Raw genomic sequence first — 6,000 nt, forward strand, 5'->3', positions numbered from 1 at the left:
GCACCTGTATGTTTGTTACAGCACTATTCACAACAGCGAAGTCATGGAATCAACCTAGATGCCCATCAGTGGTATTCTAGATAAAGAAAATGTGGCATATATGCAGCATGGAATACTACACAGTCATACAAAAGGAAGAAATTGTCTTTTGCAGCAATATGAATGCAGCTGTAAGCCATTATTTTAAGCACATTATTATTATAAGCATGGGAAAAGAAAACCAAATACCACATGTTCTCATTTATAAATGGGAGCCAAACAACAATATGGTTCAGCTGTGTCCCCACCCAAATCTCATCTTGAATTGTAGTTGCCATAATCCCCATGTGTCATGGGAAGGACTCAGTGGGAGGTAATTGAATCATAAGGGCAGTTATCTTGATGTTGTTCTCATGATACTGAGTTCTCATGAGATCTGATGGTTTTATGAAGGGCTTTCCCTGCTTTTGCTCACCACTTCTACTTACTGCTGCTATGTGAAGAAGGACACATTTTCTTCCCCTTCCACCATGATTTTAAGTTTCCTGAGACCTCCCTAGCCATGCTAAACTGTTAGTCAATTAAACATTTTTTCCTTTATAAATTACCCAGTCTCAAGTATGTCATTATCAGCAGCATGAGAATGGATTAATAAACTAAATTGATACCAGGTAGTAGACACTGCTGCAAAGACACCAAAAAATGTAGAAACAACTTTGAAACTGAGAAACAGGCAGAGGTTGAAAAAGTTTGGAAGTCTCATAAGAGGACAGACAAATGTGGGAAAGTCTGAAATTTTCTAGAGCCTGTGAGGACTCAGAAGAAAGGACAATGTGGCAAAGTTTGAAACTTCCTAGAGACTTGTTGAATGGCTTTAACCAAAATGCGGATAGTGATATGGACAATAAAGTCCAGGCTGAGGTAGTCTCAGATGGAGATAAGGAACTTGTTGGGAACTGGAGCAAAAGTGACTCTTGTTATGCTTTAGCAAAGAGACTGGTGGCGTTTTACCCCTGCTCTAGAGATCTGTGGAACTTTGAACTTGAGAAAGATGATTTAAGGTATTGGGCAGAAGAAATTTCTAAGCAGCCAAGTATTCAAAATGAAGCAGAGCACAAAAGTCTAGTAAATTTACAGCCAGATGATGTGATAGAAAAGCAAAACCCATTTTCTGGGGAGAAATTCAAGCTGGCTGCAGAAATTCACATAAGTAATGGGAAATCAAATGTTAATTGACAGGCTAATGGGGAAAATGTCTCCAGAGCAAGCCACAGACCTTTGTGGCTGCTCCTCCCATCACAGGTGTTAAGGCCTAGGAGGGAAAAATGGCTTCATGGACTTGGTCCAGGGCCCACCAGCTCTATGCAGCCTTGGGAACTGGCACCCTGCACCCCAGCTGCTTTAGCTCCAGCCATGGTTAAAAAGGGCCAATGTATACAGCTCAGGCTGTTGCTCCAGAGGGTACAAGCTCCAAGTCTTGGTGGATTACAAGTAGTGTTGGGCCTTCAGGTGCAAAGAAGTCCAGAATTCAGGTTTGGGAGACTCCATCTAGATTTCAGAGGATGTATGAAAACCCCTGGATGTCCAGGCAGAAGTTTGCTGCAGGGGTAGAGCCCTCGTGGAGAACCTCTGCTAGGGAAGTGTGGAAGGAAAATGGGTCAGGGTTACCACACAGAGTCTCCTCTGGGGCACTGCCTACTGGAGCTGTGAGAAGAGGGCCACCATCTTCCAGACCCCAGCATGGTAGGTCCACTGACAGCTTGCATTGCAAGCCTGGAAAAGGCACAGACAACACCAGCCCATGAAAGCAGCTGGAAGGGGAGCTGAATCCTGCAAAGCCACAGAGGCAGAGCTTCCGAAGGTCATGAGAGCCCACCTCTTGCATCAGCATGACCTGGATATGTGACATGGAATCAAAGGAGATCATTTTGGAACTTTAAGGTTTAAAAACTGCCCTATTGGATTTTAAACTTTCATGGGTCCTGTGGCCCATTTGTTTTGGCCAATTTCTCCCATTTGGAGCAAGTGTATTTGCCCAATGCTTGTACCCCTATTGTGTCTACAAAGTAACTAACTTGCTTTACATTTTGCAGGCACATAGACAGAAGGGACTTGTTCTGTCTCAGATGAGACTCTGGACTTGGACTTTTGGGTTAGTGCTGGAAGAAGTCAAGACTTTATGGGACTTTTGGGAAGGTATGATTGTTTTGAAATGTGAGAACATGAAATTTTGGAAGTACCCAGGATGGAAGGATATGTTTTGGCCATGTCACCACACAAATGTTATCTTTAACTGCTGTCCCCATAATCCCCATGTGTCACAGGAGGGACCAAGTGGGAGGTAATTGAATCATGGGGGCAGTTACCCTCATGCTGTTCTCATGATAGTGAGTTCTCATGAGATCTGATGGTTTTATAAGAGGCATTTCCCCCCTTTTGCTTGCTACTTCTCCTTGCTGCCACCATGTGAAGAAGAGCATGTTTGCTTCCCTTTCTGCCATGACTATAAGTTTCCTGAGGCCTCCCCAGTCATGCTGAACTGTGAGTCAATTAAACCTCTTTTATAAATTACCCAGTCCTTAGGTATGTCTTTTTTAGCAGTGTGAGAACAGACTAATACAATTGCGAACATATAGATACAAAGAAGGGAAAAAAAGACATGAAGATCTACTTCAGGATGGTGGGTGGGAGGAGGGCGAGGACTGAAAAACTACCTACTGGGTTCTATGCCTATTATATGGGTGACAAAATAATCTGTACACCAAACTCCCATGGCACACCAATTTACCCATGTAAGAAACCTGCTCATATACCCTCTGAACCAAAAATAAAAGTTGGAAAGAAAAAAAGTATATACATATTTGTTTCAAATTGACTGAAAAATAGTTATGTGATTAGTTGGTTGGCCTCTTGAATGTTGAGTTCTGGGAAACTGTATAAGTTCTGAAAATTTTTCATCTGTAATTTATTTTGTTTTTATGTCAAGTACTATGTTGTAAGTTTGTTTGTTTTGAGGTATATGTTGAAATAAGATAATGGAAATATATTTACAACTCTGAAGTCAGAAATCTGCTACTTTCTTCAGTTTATAACTTGAGTTGAACAAATATTAATTGAGCATTTGTTATATGACTAGCATTGTGCTGGATATAAGGAACCAAAAATGAATTCACTTTCAGACACTGACTTTTAATTGCTTTGTATCTAGTGGGAGAAATAAACATGAAACCTGATAATAGCACTCTAATGTATAAGTGCTGGTAAATAATATGAAGGGAATCCTCAAGAAAGTTCAAGAAAGGATCTCTGGAAGAGATGACACATAAGCTAAAATTTAAAAAGGCATAAGAATTAATCAAATGGAGAAATAAATGAAGGATGTTCCTGGCTGAGAATACAGCATTCATCCATTTATTCACTAATTCTTTTCTAACTTATTCAAAAAGCATTTATTATTTTATTCCAGCCACAATTCTAGACATGAAGATCAATAATAGACAATACAATCAAGGCATAAACTAACAAAATGACTTATCTTTTGTGTGCTTGTGTCTTCGTGTGCTTGTGCGTTACTAGAAGTGTTTCAGGACTTACTGGCATGTGTAATAAATGACAGGGGATCTTGCAGGAGAGAATTTTGAGAAACAGGCCCCTTTCTTGCATGACTTTATATGGCATAGTAAGCCATTTGGATTTTTTCTTGCAGGTGTCTGAGTGTCACCATAGGAATTTTTTCTGTTTTTTTTTTTTTTTTAAATAATATACTCCTTTTATATGCATTACTTGTATTCAATTTTTTAATTACCCATTTGATGTCATTTATAGGTCAGAAGTTATCCTCATGTTGTCATTGATTTAAAACAGATATTTATTGATATCTACACCATTATATAGGTATCTATCTAAACTCTCTCCTCACCTTTTTCTTCCACCTTTAGTTTACTTACTAACTTATTCAATAAACAATCAACCAACTCACACCTTTTCTTCTACTAAATAAGTTGACATGTCTAACCAACTGTTGTGTATTGCTCTGGAATTTTATCCATGCTTAAATACTTGTGTATAAACATACATTCACCTTTTTATAATTCTACATTCATTTCTAAATTCATCTATTCATCTTCTATTCAAGTTCATCTGGTCAATTAAAAGAATTAGTTCCAATTGTACAATTTCTCTGCTAGACTTCACAAAGATTCTGTCAAGGTAACTCAAGTAGTTTTAATTAATTCTTCTTAATGGCTTCAAAATATTCCATCATGTGGATTTACCATAATTTATTCAACCATTCTGCTATTAATGGTGATCTTTGCTTCCAGTTTTATGTCACAATGAAAACTACTGTAATAAAGATCCTTGTATACATATCTTGCCAAGCTATTTTAATTATATGAGATAGGTCCCAGAAGCAGAGTTGCTGGGTTGAAAGGTATGTGTATTTTCAAATTTAGATTTTGTTGCTAAATTATTTCTTCAAAGACTGTCATATGTTCACCAGCAAATTAAGAGGTTATTTTTCCCATATTCCAACAAGCAACATCAATTATTGCTTTAACTTGTGCCAATTAAACTATATATAAAATTTTATTGACATTGTACTTTTCATTTATCTGACTACTGGTGGGTTTAGGGACACACTTATTGGTTATTTGGGTTTACTATTTTGTGAGTTTTGCTTGTTTTCATTAGTTTTTCATGTGAATTTTTAAGTGGTCTCGTGTTAAATATTACTGTTTTCTCTGTCATGTATAATTCAAATGTGTATAATTTAACTAGGATTTTATATAGTAAATATTTGTCATATACTAGTTTATATCACTTTGTAGAAAAATATTATCATTTTATAGCTTTTATGGTTTCTTAATTTTCTGTCTTGATAAAGGTCTTCTCCTTTCTCAATTTTTGCACATATCGTCTCAGAGCTTCTTTTCAGTTGTCTTTTTCAAGTTCTCAATTTATCTGAATTTTTTCTTTTACTTATAGTTCTAGGTAGCATTCCAACTTTTCTTTTTCAGATGTACAGTGCATTGTGTAAGCACTTTTGAAAATATCACTCTTGTCATATATTAAATTTTCACATCAATTTTGATTTGTGTCTGCATTTTTCATTAGATCTCACTGGTTTCTATTTCTATGTCAGCATCCAACTTTATGTCACAGAATATTTATAATGTGTTTTAATATTTAGTAAACTCTTATTCCCTATTACTGCTTTTGCTTTTGCTGGCATTATTCTTTCTCATCAACTTAAAAAGAGACTTTTGTCAAGTTGCAAAACCAAATTTAAATCCTAATACCCATAAATATTTTAATTGGACTTGAAGTACGTTTATTAATATTAGGAAGATTGACATTTTTATTGTATTAATCTTTTCCATCTGAAAATATGGTATGCTATTTCAATTTTTTCTTTGTTCATATTCTTTCAATCAGATTTACTCAGCTTCTCTACTTTTCTTGTTGAATTTATTCCTAAGCATTATATACTTTTTTGTTATGATTGTTAAGGGAATATTTTCATCATTTTCATTTCTCAGTGCTTACTGCTAACATAGAGAAAATCACAGTATTTTTTTTTTGTTTTTTTTTAGATGGAGTCTCATATTGTCGCCCAGGCTGGAGTGCAGTGGCGCCATCTCTCCTCACTGCAAGCTCCACCTCCCGGGTTCACGCCATTCTCCTGCCTCAGCTTCCCAAGTAGCTGGGACTACCGGCGCCTGCCACCACGCCTGGCTAAGTTTTTGTATTTTTAGTAGAGACGGCATTTCAGCAAACCACAGTAGTATTTTAAACAGTGCTGAGAAACATCAAACAAATTTTAAGTAGAAACATAGTGATAATATGGAGAAAAGATTTTAAAGGAAAGAGAACGAGAACTGAGAGGCCAATTAGAAGGCCACTGTTGCAACTCAACTGGGAGAAAATAAATTTCTGAATCAAGGTGCAGTTGTCTAAGCTGGAGAAAATGGAGCAGGAAGCAATGAGTTTGAATAAAATTGGTAGAACACGGGTATTGAC

The 6,000-nt window shown here is 36.8% G+C and overlaps 1 long non-coding RNA gene across 1 annotated transcript in view; it reads left to right on the forward strand.

The window, feature by feature from the left end:
* Positions 1-5,698, forward strand: part of LOC135971795 (uncharacterized) — a 213,568-nt gene extending 207,870 nt beyond the window's left edge. The window contains exon 4 of the long non-coding RNA XR_010588055.2: positions 5,574-5,698. This is a non-coding gene — a long non-coding RNA (uncharacterized lncRNA). The remainder of the gene's footprint in view (positions 1-5,573) is intronic.
* The last annotated feature ends 302 nt before the right edge of the window (positions 5,699-6,000 follow it).

This window comes from Macaca fascicularis, chromosome 7 (assembly GCF_037993035.2).
Source record: "Macaca fascicularis isolate 582-1 chromosome 7, T2T-MFA8v1.1".
Taxonomy (NCBI): Eukaryota; Metazoa; Chordata; class Mammalia; order Primates; family Cercopithecidae; genus Macaca; species Macaca fascicularis.